Source organism: Grampus griseus, assembly GCF_964374135.1.
Source record: "Grampus griseus genome assembly, chromosome: 17".
Taxonomy (NCBI): domain Eukaryota; kingdom Metazoa; phylum Chordata; class Mammalia; order Artiodactyla; family Delphinidae; genus Grampus; species Grampus griseus.
Window position 1 is genome coordinate 74,180,250 of NC_139011.1, and position 15,747 is coordinate 74,195,996.

The window sequence follows — 15,747 nt, forward strand, 5'->3', positions numbered from 1 at the left end:
GGTGAGGTTAGTGAACGTGAATTTATGAATTTCCCCAGTGTAGGTTTGGTATACTCTCTTTGAATGTCGGTAACTATAAATGACGCTTTTTATGAAATAAGATTATTGGCTTTAATTTTTGATCCATATCTGGTCCTACACCAGAATTGCCTGTCTCTAAATATCTAAGTAACCATCACTACTTTATCTGTCTCTTGCACGCGCACACACACACACACTCTTAAATGTTTATGAGAAGATTACATATATTTCAGATACTTCATATTCATGGTATGATAGGAGGACAGTGTGTAATTTTCAGTCTTCGATTAATTGCAGTTTAGATATTTTAAGAGAGGATGGATTTATGTCCTTGTCTTGGTGACTGAGATTGCTAAAAGGAGGTCATTTTCCCCCAAATTCCTAAGAGTGGTGCAGAAATTCTTTCAAAGGCGACTTCACTTCTGACCATATCCTTTTATGAATACATTTTTGATCCTTTTATCTTGAAATGTGTAATACAAATCTAGTCGTACTGCTACATAAAAATTATATCAGGAAATCAGACTTATGGATGTGTGCTTTTTATTTGATATTTAATAATGCCCTAAGGCAGGTAATTCAAATTTTTATTAAAGTGAAATGACTTGACAGTCAGACTTTGAATTTAATGCATGAATGTTTCATTTAAGCTCTTGGAACTGAAAAGGAAAAAAAACCTTTTTTTCTGATAGTTCTCTAAAAAATGTTCAAAATAATTCAGATTTATTTTAGCTACGCTTTACTAAAATAACTTTAGTTTTTGGACTTAAAATGACATTTATTTTTGCATGACATGTCTAGACATCTGGAGGGTTTTGATAACCAAGACTTATTACTCCCATGAATTATCTGTGACTTTTTGTATTACCATTTAGGAAGTATGAACTATGGTTTTGTACTTGTTTAAAGAGTTAGCACATAAGTCACCCACGTGCAGGGCTAGTTCAGATTTCTAGGAGCCAGTTTACCCAGTGAACTTTCTTTACGATGCAGGAGAACCAAATCTTACTAACAAACCAAAATAAAACCAAGCTTTATGTCCAGTTTCCTTGCTGCCCTTGGCGTGATAATATTGGTACTACCCTTCCAGTGAAATGATTATTTACCTGTTTGTTTCATTAACTATTAACCAATTTTTAGAAAGCTATGCTGACTGTTCAAAGATTTGCCTGCTTCCCCTGTGACTCAAATATTGTTAAACTGCACACATGGTTACAGTAACTATAGTTAATTATAATTATTTTCTGTAAAAACCAATGCCACAGAGCTCTTTAAATACCTCCCTGTAAACAGGTAAATAAATAACCTACATTTCTTGGCAACATTATTTCCAATTACATTAACAATTGATCTCTTTGTGAGATCTGTTATTTACATAAAACCGTGTTTCTTGAGTTGATTTAGCTTTAGAACAAAACAATATGATTAAACAACATATATTTTAGCCATAAAATTAATATAATTATGAGTAAAAAATGTTTTCTCCAGAAAAAAAAGTAACCTCCCTTACCCTCCTTAAAAGGGGAAAATATGTGTGTTCCAAATAGATGAGGAGAAAAAAAAAAAAAAAAAGGAAGAAGAAAGAAGAGGGTTATTAAACAAGTATCTGATCCCTGTGTCAAACTTACCCTCGTATTTGGGCAAAGACCCGTTTTGGGTCTTTGAGTCACATTCAGACTGTACTGAACTCTTCCCCATGTATACTTTTGCAATTAATAATGTTCTCTTCTTAGCTTTAATAAATGCTATAGCTAACATCAATTTCATAGCAGCTTTCTTTTATAACCTAACAGAGTTGGAGGTTAAAAAAGACTAAGCCATTATGGAAAAGGAGGGGATTTGTGGGAAAGGGATAATGTCAACTCTGAATGACCAAGTAGGTGAAAGCTATTATCCTTTCAGGATAAATGGAAAGCTCAGAGCCTTATTTTCAGTCAATAGAACTTGGACTGACTTCACTCCAATAATTTAATATGATGCACAGCATTAGGGTGAGAAATGAAAGCTTGATGGTAGAGCTATTTTCTATTTACTGTATCCTATAGAATTGCCCGAAAATGAATGGATTTCCTAAAGGTTCTCAGTATGATTTCAGGAAAAGGCCAAAATACCAAGGGTGGTCAACCCATCTATTATGTTTTGATTCTGTGATACAAAAATTGTTCTTAACCCAAGAATGAAAAGTATCAAAGCTGTATAGACATTTCTTCAAGATTGGTAAAGAAGGAAAATAATCCCTGCTTCCATATCTGTCCTTTGTTTCTTTTTTCACTATTAAGAAAGGTTAATTTATTATGGGTAAAAATTCCTGAATGATTTATTCCCCTCCCCACCCATGAATTTAAACAAAATTGTGTTTGGGAGGAAGGAAGAGAACATCTTGCAGTCATGGGTCAGCTTTTATGTTGAACATTAATATATTATGATACCCTCAATATAGTAGATTTCATGATTTTAAACTTCATATATTTTCCATAAGAAAATCACCGAGACCAGGTTATCTCCTCTAAACACGTAGTATTACGTCTTTTTCCTCATGGATGCTCATTTTTGGTAATTTTCTCAAGCCAGTTTTTAAATTTTATTTTTCCAGTTTGAGACTTATTAAGAAAACATCGTTCACAAAGAAGCGTTCATTTCGGTTTCTTCCTCATTTACTGTCTGTCCTTTCCAGTTCCTCTTTTCCATGATGAAGTTCATAGAGACTTAGGAAAGCGGATTCATCATAGACCCAGGGAACTGTGAAAGCCCAGCACGCAAAGGGACCTTCCTGGAGGTCACTTGCTGTTGGAGTCCGCATGGCTCAGCCTGTGGCACCCCCTCTCTCTGTAGGTGGATCATCTGCACCCACAGCCTCTGGTACCACCAAAGGCAGATGACCCTCTCATTTACCTGCCGACACCAGGTCTCTCTGTTAAGTTCTAGAATCGGATGCCCAACTGTTTGCCTCACTTTGCTTTTGGATGCATCAGAGGCGTCTCACACCCAATATATAAAAGATTGAATATATGATCGTCCTTCGCAGACTTGGCTTTCTTCCAGTTTTCTTAGGAATTCGAGTCATACTGGACACTTCTCACGTCACCTCACCTCACATTTCCAATTTATCGTCCAGTTCACAGATTCGCCTTTGGATAGCTCCCAAATCAATCTCTGTGATCATCACAACCCATAAAGTTAGCATCAGCTCTCACCTGGGCTATTGCAGGAACACCCCCCTCTCTTTTACATAGGATTGTTGAAGAAAGATTTGTAAAAATAAAAGACATGGGTGACAGAGAGCCCTCAAACTTGCACGTCAACTCTGATTGACTGATACGAGCTGTCTAGAGTGTTGAGAAGGATTCTGCATCCACGGCTGAGCGCAGTGCGAAAGGGTGACAGGACTAACTGGCGACATCTGTCGCTGGGGGCTGGTGGCGGTATTGTAGTTTGTTATTCCCATCTGCAGTGGAAGGTTGGGTGATTGGCATCTGACTTAAACGTCTCAGTTGTGAAGTTGCAGAGTCTTGAATGGGTTTTGGAAAATTGACCTGCGTTACATCTACTGATACGTAGCTGGATGTTAGCAGTTATCGAGGAAATACAGAAACATGATGAAAAGACTGAAGTCCCCTGATCAACCTTCTTTTTAATATTTTCATTTTCTTTTGTATTAGTTACTAAACATAACTAAACATAGCAAATAGCTTACATATAGCAAAACCTAGGAGATCTGAAATCTCAGCATAGAAATGAAATGGCATGAGGGTGATGGAAGGATCATGGCCTGAGAGTGGAGGAACTTACCTGCTCCAGGCCCTTTGTTAGGGATGGAAGCCATCTCCTGAAGAAGGGAAAAGGGTTTGTTAAAGAAGAAACCAGGTAAGGGAAAAGTAGATACTGACATGCCACCCACAAGGGTGAGAAACAATGTATTTTAAAGTATTAAAAAAAAAGCCATACCAAAAAATTGTCAATTTAACTATATAGATAAATTGAGATATTTATATGTTAGTACAAATAGATTTGCCTTATTCTTTCAACTACTTCATTTTTTAAAAATTGAAGTATAGTTGATTTACAATGTTGTGTTAGTTTCAGGTGTACAGCAAAGTGATTCAGTTATATGTATATCTGTTCTTTTTCAGATTCTTTTCACTTATAGGTTATTACAAAACTTTGAGTATAGTTCCCTGTGCTATACAGTAGGTCCTGTTGGTTATGTATTTTATATATAATAGTGTGTATATCTTAATCCCAAACTTCTAATTTATTCCCCCCGCCTTCCCCTTTGGTAACCATAAATTTGTTTTCTATGTCTGTGGGTCTACTTCTGTTTTGTAAATAAATTCATTTGTATCATTTTTTTAGATTCTACATATAAGTGATATCATATGATATTTGTCTTTCTCTTTCTGACTTACTTTACTTAGTATGATAATCTCTAGGTCCATCCATATTGGTGCAAATGGCATTATTTCCTTCCTTTTTATGGCTGAGTAATATTCCATTGTATACACAGACCACATCTTCTTTATGCATTCCTCTGTTGATGGACATTTAGGTTGCTTCTATGTCTTGGCTATTGTAAAGAGTGCTGCAGTGAACATTGGGGTGCGTGTATCTTTTCGAATCATAGTTTTCTCTGGATATATGCCCAGGAGTGGGATCCCTGAATCATGTGGTAACTCTATTTTTATTCTTTTAAGGAACCTCCATAGTGTTGTCCGTAGTGGCTGTACCAATTTACATTCCCACCAACAGCGTAGGAGGGTTCCTTTTTCTCCACACCCTCTCCAGCATTTGTTATTTGTAGACTTTTTGATGATGACCATTCTGACTGGTATGATACTTCAGTTTTAATTAAACAAACATGCCAGTGAAAACTTGTTTTGGTAGCATACAAAGCTGAAATAGCCTAGACAACGCCCAATAGCTTGGACAGAGTCTGAAATATTTGTTGAATAATATGGAGGTTTCTCCAATCAAGAAATTTGCCACTATGTAACACCATTCTCAAAGTAAATTAATTGTTAAAACAATAAAACCACATTGGTTTTGGATGGGTCTGTTTTCTATCACAGTACTTCTTTAAATGCCTGCAAAATTTCTGAATTCTTATACTTTATACGTAAAGGTCTTTAAGGCTTGTCTGCAGAAAATATTTTCAGACACATCTTAGAAGCATGGAGTCGAACTGGATCTCAAAAAGTTATTTAATCTAGTCTTCTGCCCGAAAAGGTCTTCAGCTAAATTATTATAGTTGATTGGTCCCCACATCTAGAAACAAACAAGCAAACAAACCTTCCTTGTATGAGATACCTACTTCAGAGGTTCTCCTACTCCTGCATAATGCAAAAGGGAAGAAAAAAAAAAAAAAGAACCTCATGAAATACTCTCCCAGTAAAGTAAGAACTGAATTGGAACACCATTTTGATAGTAATATTTTTTGTGGTTTGCCATAAATGAATATTTTTGATGAACGTAACCAGTTATATTCCAAGTACTCCAAGATTTATGTTTTTCTTGTGTTTGCAGCATGTGAGAGTTCCTGTAACCTTTACAGTGCAGAGAAACTCACGTAATTATTCACAAATATGAGTGTTCATTCTGATTTTAGTATGGGTACAGCCGGTGGTTCTCTAATGGTACCATTTCTTTCAAGAATGATTATATTTAATGGGTCCCAGCAATTAAATCACTATAATGAGAAATAAAAGATTGTAAATAAGAATAACAATGTTATTAATCATCTAAATTAGTCACTTATGGCACATTCCTGGACCTGAAATATTTCCATAGAATATGATGCTAAAATCCACATTTACTTATAATTAGACATAATGCAAACCTTCTCTCATTATAATAGTTGCCCAAATCCCACTTCAACTTAATTTCATTGACTTTGATTTCTGGACTGAAAGCATTAAGCTTGAACCTAGTGAAAAATGTATAATATGTGCATTCAATTAAGAAGTAATTAGATATTCAATCACCCTTACAGCACACTAGGGATTAGGGAAGGAGGAAGAAAAATGTGACGCGCTGTAGTGTGTAACACAGTTTTGTTAATTAGTGTAGTGCTAATTGAGATTGAGAAAGTGTCAGAATAGTATAACATAGGTTTGCTTGTGAAGAACTTTAAAAGCTAAGTTTAGTGTTTTATGATACTTTGATGCAGAGTTGTATAGAATATACCAAACAATCTGATGTGTCCTTGAGTTTCAGTTAAAGTTTACACATCCATTCTAAGTGACACATACTAGTGAGTGATGAAGGGGAAAGAACAGCTGCTTTTTTATGTTTCCGACCCTCTGCTATATTTTATCTCATTTAATCCTCACAACGATCTTGTGAGGCATGTGCTTTTATTTCCATTTTAGAGATGGAGACCCTGAGGCTGAGAGGGGTTGAGTAACTTGTTCAGGGTCACAGCCAGTACAGGGCAAAGCCAGAGTTCACACCCAGGTAGGTTTCACTGCAAACCCTGAGCTCTTTTCACCACGCCTTTCAAATAACAAAGGGCAGATAATTATGAAGTCCTTGTATATCTTTGCCTCCTTATCTCTTTAGATAAGTTCCGGGGAATGAGATTTCTAGGGAAGAAGGACACCCGTGTTTTCACTTTTGGTATCACGTTGCTAATAGTCTCCCTAAGGGTTAGTGCTAATCTATGCTTGCACCATGGATTGAAGATATTTTTGCCCTTTTTAAAATCAATCACTCTGTATACTTTCCACCTCTTTGTCATCTCCTTTTTACTCCTCACTTTCTCGAAATGTGTTCATCTCCGTTTACCTATTGAAATTTCTGCGGCAAGAGTAACCCCTTTGATTTCTCTGAATATGGTACATGTTCATGGTGGAAAATTCAAACAGTACAGAACAAAATGAAGCAACAAGGATCTCCCAGACACGCCTCTCGGTGACAGTCACCATGAACACTGGGGTGAGCGTGGAGGTCCCCCCATAGCTCAGTGGGGGATGGCTTAGGTTCCATTCTGACTCCACTGGTAGGTAGCTGTGTGACCTTGACAAAGTTCCTAATATCTCTAAGTCTCTTTTTTCATCACTTTAAAGAAGGCCGTAGTAGTACCTACCTCACAGGGTGGTTGTGAAGATACAGTGAAGTAATGCAATTAAAGTGCTTACCATGTTTTTGGTCCACAGTGCTAAGTATTTAATAAATGTTACCTTTATCATTATTTTTGTTCTTTTGATCTCTCTTTTTGCATATCTCTCATAAGCACAACTAGACACACATATAATGTTCCTCATGGGATTATATTATGCAGGATATTTTTCTGTCTGTTTGATGTATCTTTTCACGTCATTCAGTAGATACATGTGTACATTTTAATGATTGTACATAAGTTGACTTTAATTATGTACCAAAGTTTATCGAGTGTTCCTCTGTTATTGTACATTTTAGGTCATTTTCAGACTTTGCTATAATCAACAGTACTGTGGTTAACATATGCATTTATTTCCTTAAAAACTTCTTAGTAGTGAGATTACTGGGTCAGAGAGTTTTAATTGTAATACTATATATGTGCAAATTGCTCTAAGAGTTGTAGCCCTTTATGTTTCCACTGACCATGTGTCCAAATACACATTTTTCTTCACCTTCACTGACATCGAGTATTTTCAAATTTCTTATCGTTGCCAATCTGATTAGAAATGATTCTGTTACATTTTATATTAAGTCTTTCTTTGAATACTTGGTTTTATCCTTGACTTTCCTGTTCTGTTCCATTAATCTGTCTGTTCATGAGCACCACCCATTGTGTTTGTGACATTGGTGTATATTTCAGTGTTTGGTAGGACAAAATCCCTTATTAATCTCTTCTGCAGAATCTTCTTATTTCCTTGTGTTTAATTCTTCCAGATAAGCGATAGGATCATTTTACCAGAAGGATTGAAGTAAAGAATAAAAGAGAGGGTGAGAAAAAGAGAATGAAAGAAAGAGACAAAGGAAGAGAAAGCATCTTGCTAGAATTTTTGATTTGGATTGCATTGAGTACTTAGAGTAATTTAAGGAGAATTGATATCTTCACAATGTTGAATCTTTCTGTCAAGGAGCAATGCATAGGTCTGTGCTTATTAAAGTGTTTTGTAATGCTCTTTAGATGTTGTATAGTTCTCTCCTCTGACTGAATTTGCTACAGGATGTGCATTTGGAGTCTGGAGTCAGCCTGGGGTGTGGCTTGATTGGGAATATAGCACTTTCACCTCCTGCTCCATGGTTTGGGCAGATTATAGATATTCTTTCAGCCTCAGTTTCCTCGTCTGTGAAATAGGGATACTGAGAGTCATACCTCCTAGAGGTGTTGTGAGGATTAAACAAAATATGGTAAAATGCATAGCCTGGTGCTTGGCAGGGGGCTGGCATTCAATAAATGTGAGCTATTACTATTATTATTGTTGTTTTTGTACTCATCAATTTTGATGAGTGTCATTTTTCACTACATTTTTATATGGGTTAATATTTATGCAATGAAAAAATAATTGCTTGGCTTTGTCCTTGGCTTTCTTATTTGACCTTTCATATAGTTTCCAGTGACATTTTAGTTGATTGTTTGTATTTTCTACATAGACCCTGGTCACATCTGTAAATAATGACAATTTCATCTTCTCCTTTCTAATTTTACTAGTTCTTATTTTATTGCACCCTCTAGAACTCCCAGAATAATGTTAAATAATTAGCAGTGATATCTGGTTTCCCTTTCTTATTTCGGATATGCCTGGATTTCTATTTCCAAATCCTGTGTTATCTTGCCCACCCTGTGCCTTTAAATCTTCAAAAGCAGTTGACACTCTTGACCTTCTCCTTTCTCTTTCTCCTTTTTCTGTTTATTTTCCTTCCTCCTGAGCTGATACTGGTATTAGTGGGTGTGTTGAAAAAGAAGGTTCCTATCTTGCCCTTGCTTGTAAAGGAAGGACATTTATTTTTAACCTTCTGTTCAGTGTATGGCAGTATCCTAGGGACTGTGTGCAGATATACACATTATCAGCATAGACTCCCCTGAGGAGCTGATAGCCTGGTGTTGGGAGCGAATCAGGTAACCCAGCTAACTCCACATCCAAGCAACATGAGAAGAAACTGCCCCGAGAGCATTCGGAAAGAGTTCTCACGTCTAGCATCTCGCTATTTCTTAAAAGACTCTTCTTTTGGAGATTTTACACTGAGTTATCTTACTTAAAGAGGGAGGTGGCAGTGGGTTATCAATTAGCTGAGCCAAAGTCACTGGAACTGAGGTCAGCCCTGTGACCTGCAGCAGCCTTTGTGAAGGACACGTGGGCACATGTGCTTTTTTTATTTTTGATAGCTTTGTAGGAAATTCTCCAATGGTGATTTGATTTGCGCTCATCCCCAGGGGTCTCTTCCCAGAAGATCATTTAAGGTTCAGAAATAGTCACATGAAAGATGGCATCTGTTATAATTATATTGAAATAGCTTTTGATTTAGAAGACTTCTTAGGATTATGGCCTTACTTCAAGGTCTCATTATGAACAATGATCACTGGATAATAGAACATTTCCTTTTATAGTTAAGCTTTCTTATTATTTATAGATAGATAAATGGGTATTTGGGAGGAGGTCCCAAAGGGGAGAAAGTCAGCCTGATTACCTTTGTGTATTCCGAGTGTCATTTCTTTATCCAAATAATAGGAAATCTGGAGAGAGAGCAGAGAAATTTTAGGAGAGGACCAGCAACAAAATCATTCAAAACACTTTTTCAGAACTCAGGGACATAAATTTACAAATTAGAAAGGCGCACTGAATTTCCAGGGCAGTAGATCAAAATGCACCCACACCAAGGCACTATCATCGTGAAGTTTCTGAACGTGGAGGGAGAAGTTACAGGGAGGAAAAAACAAGTCAGACTCAGAGAACCTGGAGTTTAAATATCAGTCTTCTCAACAGCAATACTGGAAGCTAAAAGCCAGGGAAGAATGACCTTCAGAATTCTGAGAGAAAGTTGCAGCCCACCTACAATTCCTCACCCAAACTTTCAATAGTCATGTTCAGATATCAAGGTCATTAAAAATTTATTTCCCAGGAAGCTACTGGAAGATGTGCTTCACCAAAATGGCGTAAACCAAGAAAACAGATGTGGGATCCAGGAAACAGGAGAGCCGACAAAGGAGAAAGGCACAGGATATTCCCAGAATGATGGTGAGGTGAGGTAGCCAGCATAGAGGATGTGAGTCCAGATGTGAGCAGTTGAGAAGGTTCTAGAAGAGCTTCCTCCAGGAAGACGAAGTTGATAGACTGCATGATGTGTCTTAACTTCTTGAGAGGAGAGTCAGACAACTGTAGGTAGTTTTGGATTGAGGATGTAGGTGGAAGAAACTCAAGATAATGATTCACTCCAGAGTAAACAAGTTGTGCAAGAAAGGAAAATTAATGATATATTAACACATGTAGTTCAGTTCTGAATAATATTTACATCATCACAATGATAGAAATCAAATATTGGTCCAACCCAAATTATTATATAACTGTATTGGGAGGGTGGAGTGAAGGGAAGGGTTTACAGTGTGTGAGTGGTGTGTGTGTGTGTGTGTGTGTAGAGAGGTAGGGGCTGATAGGAGGAAAGAAGGTCAAATGACATTCTCCATAGGGAAAGTTGACAGACAATGCTAAAACTGAAAAGGAGTGATGCAATCATACTGATTAGCTCTACAGTATTAATAAAATAATCAGCTCAAAGAGTTGAGAAGGACCAAAGTGGAGGCATATAGGACGGGAAACTGATAGTTTTCATAATACACCCTTTAGAACTACTTAACTTTTTCAACTATGTGCATGTATAATATTGATACAAATAAAAACGTTAATAAAAGTGTTAAAAATTTAACTTTTTTTTTAAAGCTCTTTCAGTATTCAGAGCGTTTTTTTTTTTTTTATATGTTGCGGGTAGGAGTTTATTAACTAATTTATTTTTGCTATGTTGGGTCTTTGTTTCTGTGCGAGGGCTTTCTCTAGTTATGGCGAGCGGGGGCCACTCTTCATTGTGGTGCGCGGACCTCTCACTATCGCAGCCTCTCTTGTTGCGGAGCACAGGCTCCAGACGCGCAGCCTCAGTAGTTGTGGCTCACGGGCCTAGCCGCTCCGCGACATGTGGAATCCTCCCAGACTAGGGCTCGAACCCATGTCCCCTGCATTAGCAGGCAGACTCTCAACCACTGCGCCACCAGGGAAGCCCCAAAATTTAACTTTTTATACAAGTAAAAACGTTAAATAAAAACGTTAAATAAATGACAGGAGCAGTTGCTACTGTCATTTTGTTATACTTTTTAATGTATGTACGCACACATGCGTGGGCACATACGCACATACACAGACATACATATGTGCATTTTCTTGGAGTGTTTGCTTTGAGCCAAATGTTGTGTTGGGCCTTGGGAACACAGTGCAGATGAGATCAAGTATGATTCCACCCCATGAAAAATTTCTCTGAAGTGCTGAAAAGTAAATGTCAAACACATGCTATAGAAAATAATAGGCCATACCGTAGTTCAGTTTTCATTTAGTGAGATGTCTGTAAAATCAACGAAATAGTCACCAGTCACTCAGTTATGTGCCCAGGAGGCACTGTTGTCACATTATATCTGTTGTCGTATTCCATTCTCACACAAACCCTACAAAGTAGGTATTGCTATCTGGGGCTCAGAAGGGGCAAATAGATTGCCTAAAATCTTCCAGCCAGTTGGTGGCAGAGCTGGGATTTGAACTTGAGTCTTTCCGATTCCACATCCACACCCCAGAGTGTGATCAATTGAACTCAGGGATATAAATTTTTTTTGTAATTTTTCCAGCTAATCTGGTATCTTGCAGTGAATGAGATCAAACATCCATCTCTTGGTGGGGGAGCTAATAGATCATCCTCAGAGTGCCTTGGCTTTGGGAGGTGACATTTTCTTTGTTTGAACAATGTAAAGGAGAAAAATTCAAGAAGCATAGGGCATTAACTTTAGTTTTCCTGTGAGGGAGATTTTAACAGTGAGCAACCTAAATTCACCAGCAGAGTTCACACTCAGTTGAATTAGAATTCATTCTACATTTATTGAGAATCCTGTAAATCAAGCCATTAGAGCTTTGAAATGAACAAGACACCTGAGAGCTTGTGCACCTATTGCACTCTGGTTGTATGTTCAATGTTAAAATGCTTTGGGTAAGACCTGACCTCATGTCATTAGAGTGACTGCATATTTACTTACCTATCTTTTGTCTAATTGGTGTTTTAGACCATGGTAGCTTCATTTTTAGAGTAGTTGGGTAAAGCGTAATAGAATTACTTTCATAAACTTGGAATCTCTGCCTCTAGACCAACCTTTCCCAAATGTGTTCTGCAGAGCATTGGTCCGTCAAGATGTTCGTTAAATCAAGAAATGACTGTCCCATACATTTGGAGAATCCTGAATATATTTTTCTTTCGCAGATTGACAGTGCACATTAGCATATTAGAGACTGACATGGTTTTGTTTGAAAGAATCATATTTTACTCTATGTAATCAGAGTTTCCACAGTATTTTTTGAATACAGATTCATTTTTTCCACCCAACTTCTAGAGTTATGTGGAACACATCTTAGGAGATGGGGGACTCCAGTTATTTTCCTTTTGCAAAAAATTCATCCGTGCTGACCTTTAGGCTCCTTTTAAAAGCTCTGAAATGCTGAGGCTTTACAATGTGGATCATCAGTCTGCTTTATGTCAGTCACTTTGACTTGTAAATATGCTGGGTTATAGTTGTCAAATGCATACACAGACAGTGTCCTCCTTTACCTTCGAAATCACTTCTCTGAGGCATAATCTTAAAGAGTTGGTCATGACTCACTGTCTTATTTGAAATTTTAGTTTGGAAGTATATACCCCAGCATTATTAATGTTTTCTAATAAATTGTTCCAGAAATTATATGTATCTATGTGAACATATGCATACATGTGTGGACATGTATATGTACATATGTACAAGCCTATCCACCCACATACCATGTATGAACAATTTTTTTTGTGTGTGTGACTTTTTTTTTTTTTTTAACATCTTTATTGGGGTATAATGTATGAACAATTTTAAAGTGTTCCATTGTATCATAATTTATTTTTTATTTTTTTTCACATCTTTATTGGAGTATAAATGCTTTACAGTGTTGTGTTCATTTCTACTGTACAACAGAATCAGCTATATGTACACATATATCCCTGCATCCCCTCCCTCTTGCGTCTCCCTCCCACCCTCCCTATCCCATCTCTCTAGGTCGTCACAAAGCACTGAGCTGATCTCCCTGTGCTAGGTATCATAATTTGTTAAGGAAGGAAATTATTTAGCTTTTTCTAGTTTTTTTTTGCTTCAGTGAATATCCTTATACATAAAATCTTTGTATGATTAGGTGGTTATATCTCTATGATAAGTTCCAAGAAGTAGAATTCTGGGTGAAAAGTATATGCGCTCTAAATTTTAATAGATACTTGTTGTCCAAAAGATTGGGCTTGTTTATTTTTAGCAACTGTATTAAAGTGTGTTCCCCCAGTCCCATCTCTGGCAACACGAGTAGATGTATTGAACTGAAATCTTAGCTGATGTTGTTTTCTAAATGGGAAGACTATTAGTTCTCTCAAAATGTACGTTTCATGTGTTATTCTATATTTATTATTTCCTGATTTATTTAATAGAAATGTCACATTATTTGGGGACTAGGAAGCAGTGGTCTTTGTGCTCAAACAGTTACCATCTGCAGTTATTACACAGGAAATTAATGACAATAACTAAAAGCTTTAATTTTATTTATTATTATGCATGACGTGTAAATTTTTTGTTTAAAAAACAGTTCAAGCGTTCGTTTATTTATTTTGGTTGAAAATACATGTCTCTATGAAATTTTGCATTAATAGATTCTGCCAGAGAAATAAAATTATGGTAGACTTTGTGGAAAAATTGCAGAGATGACAAACTTGAGCATGAAGATATTTTTGAAATTTCCACATTTTCTTATGAAACTTCTCGTTTTTGCTGTCTCATTGGACTGTAGAAAGACTTTCCAGTCTGCCTTGGAGGAATGTCAGTAACATAATCGATTCCTTCTCTTTGCCTTAAAGGAGGAAGACAGTGGTCCTATAGTGCCCATGGGTGAGAAACGGAAACTTTGAGCTGCAGCTTCGGTTTATCCTCAAAGCCTGCATTGTTTGTCTTCATCTAATCGAGCTTTAACGGACATCTGTAACAGTTGCCTGTACACATGCTCTAATGAAATATTAGAAATGGCTGTAAATTCAAAAGAAACCCCATATTATGTATCTGCATCACTGCTGCCAGTATTCATATTTTTGCACATACTGTTTATTGCTTATGTGTAGAAGAAATGAAACTAGTTTTCAGAGTTATTATTAATATGAATATATATCATGTATTAATACTGAGACAGGAAAAATACATTTCCAGTGTTTGCAGTCCTTCATTTCCTGTCTCCAACAGAAAATTCACTCATTCAGAAAATAATGTAATTCTTGATAATAAAATGAGAGTTTTGATCAAGAACAGCATATACAGCTCCAAAATGGAATGTGAAGGATTAGTAAAAAACACATCTCATGTTACTTTGCAACCCTCATACCATGGTTAATGTCAGGGTGATTTGTTATAAAACACGATTTGGGAGTTAATGTAAGAACATAATACTCACTTTATATATTACTTTCTTAGTTAAAGGATTTAATTGATTATACGAATCTAATCATACTTATTTGACATATTAGAAGCTGAGGTTTCTAGGAATTTGAGAAAGGTATAAGAAATAAATAGGCTAAAGAGAAAGTGGATACTTTATTTTATAGCTTTATTTTCCATGATAGAAACATAAATTTAATAGTATCCTATAATAATTTAGTGTTGTACATTTTGTAAGACTTTAAAATATTTTATTTTATAGGTTTCACTTTGGCATATTGAGATCTTTGTTTTGAAGATGAATCATATCCTTATTTTAATTAATTTTAAGTGCTACTGGCAAATTTAAGCATATGCTTAGATGCAGTTAGATGTGATAGAATGAGATAATTTATGTAAAGCAGTAGAGTGCCTGGCACAAAGCAAGTGCTTAATAAATGTTATTAGTTGTTGTTATAATTATTGTTGTAAAACTAATGACTTCAATAACATGTTACACTCAATTTTGAGGGATTTTGTGATGCAGAATATCTAAGTTAGAAATAGAAAATAATACAGATGGAATAATTATGTGTTGAGAGATTTTAAATGTGTTGGGTAAAGGTTGTAATAATGAAAAGCATTAAATGCAAATAAAAAAAATCATACTAAATATCCCTGAAAACAGAAGCTAAGGAGGTTCACGGTGGAGCCTTGGACAGGGAGAGAAAGAACCAGAGCTGCCCCAGAGAGAGGAAGCGGAGGCGGATGAAGGGTCAGCATCTAACAAAGCCCTGGACCACAGGAGGGCGGCATCAGGCAGAGCCTCTGAGAGGTAAAGGCAGTCCCGGGATTTTCCCTTCTTTAGTTTCTTGTATACAACAATGAAGGAATGGCAAAGCGTGGCTACAAAAACTTGGCACATTTAAATACGTATCTTATAGACTAAAACTGATACCACGTACTTGCCAGACATTGGCTGCAGGTGTGGCCTCATTTGCAGTTAACATCAAAAGGCAAAATCAAAACCCTCTCATGAGTGAGAGGTCAACAGGGCTGCTGGCACTCCTCTGCTAGACCCTGCGTTCAGGCCC

General features: G+C 36.6%; 1 protein-coding gene across 3 annotated transcripts in view; it reads left to right on the top strand.

The window, feature by feature from the left end:
- CA8 (carbonic anhydrase 8) overlaps positions 1-15,445 on the top strand; it is a gene marked incomplete at its 5' end in the record, with an annotated part of 87,413 nt that extends 71,968 nt beyond the window's left edge. For 2 of the 3 annotated variants that reach the window (XM_082674842.1, XM_082674843.1), the window contains one exon: positions 14,107-15,219. Of the gene's footprint in view, positions 1-14,106; positions 15,220-15,341 lie in introns of those variants that run through there. The other variant, XR_014297991.1, reaches the window with a different exon arrangement.
- Between the last annotated feature and the right edge of the window lie 302 nt (positions 15,446-15,747).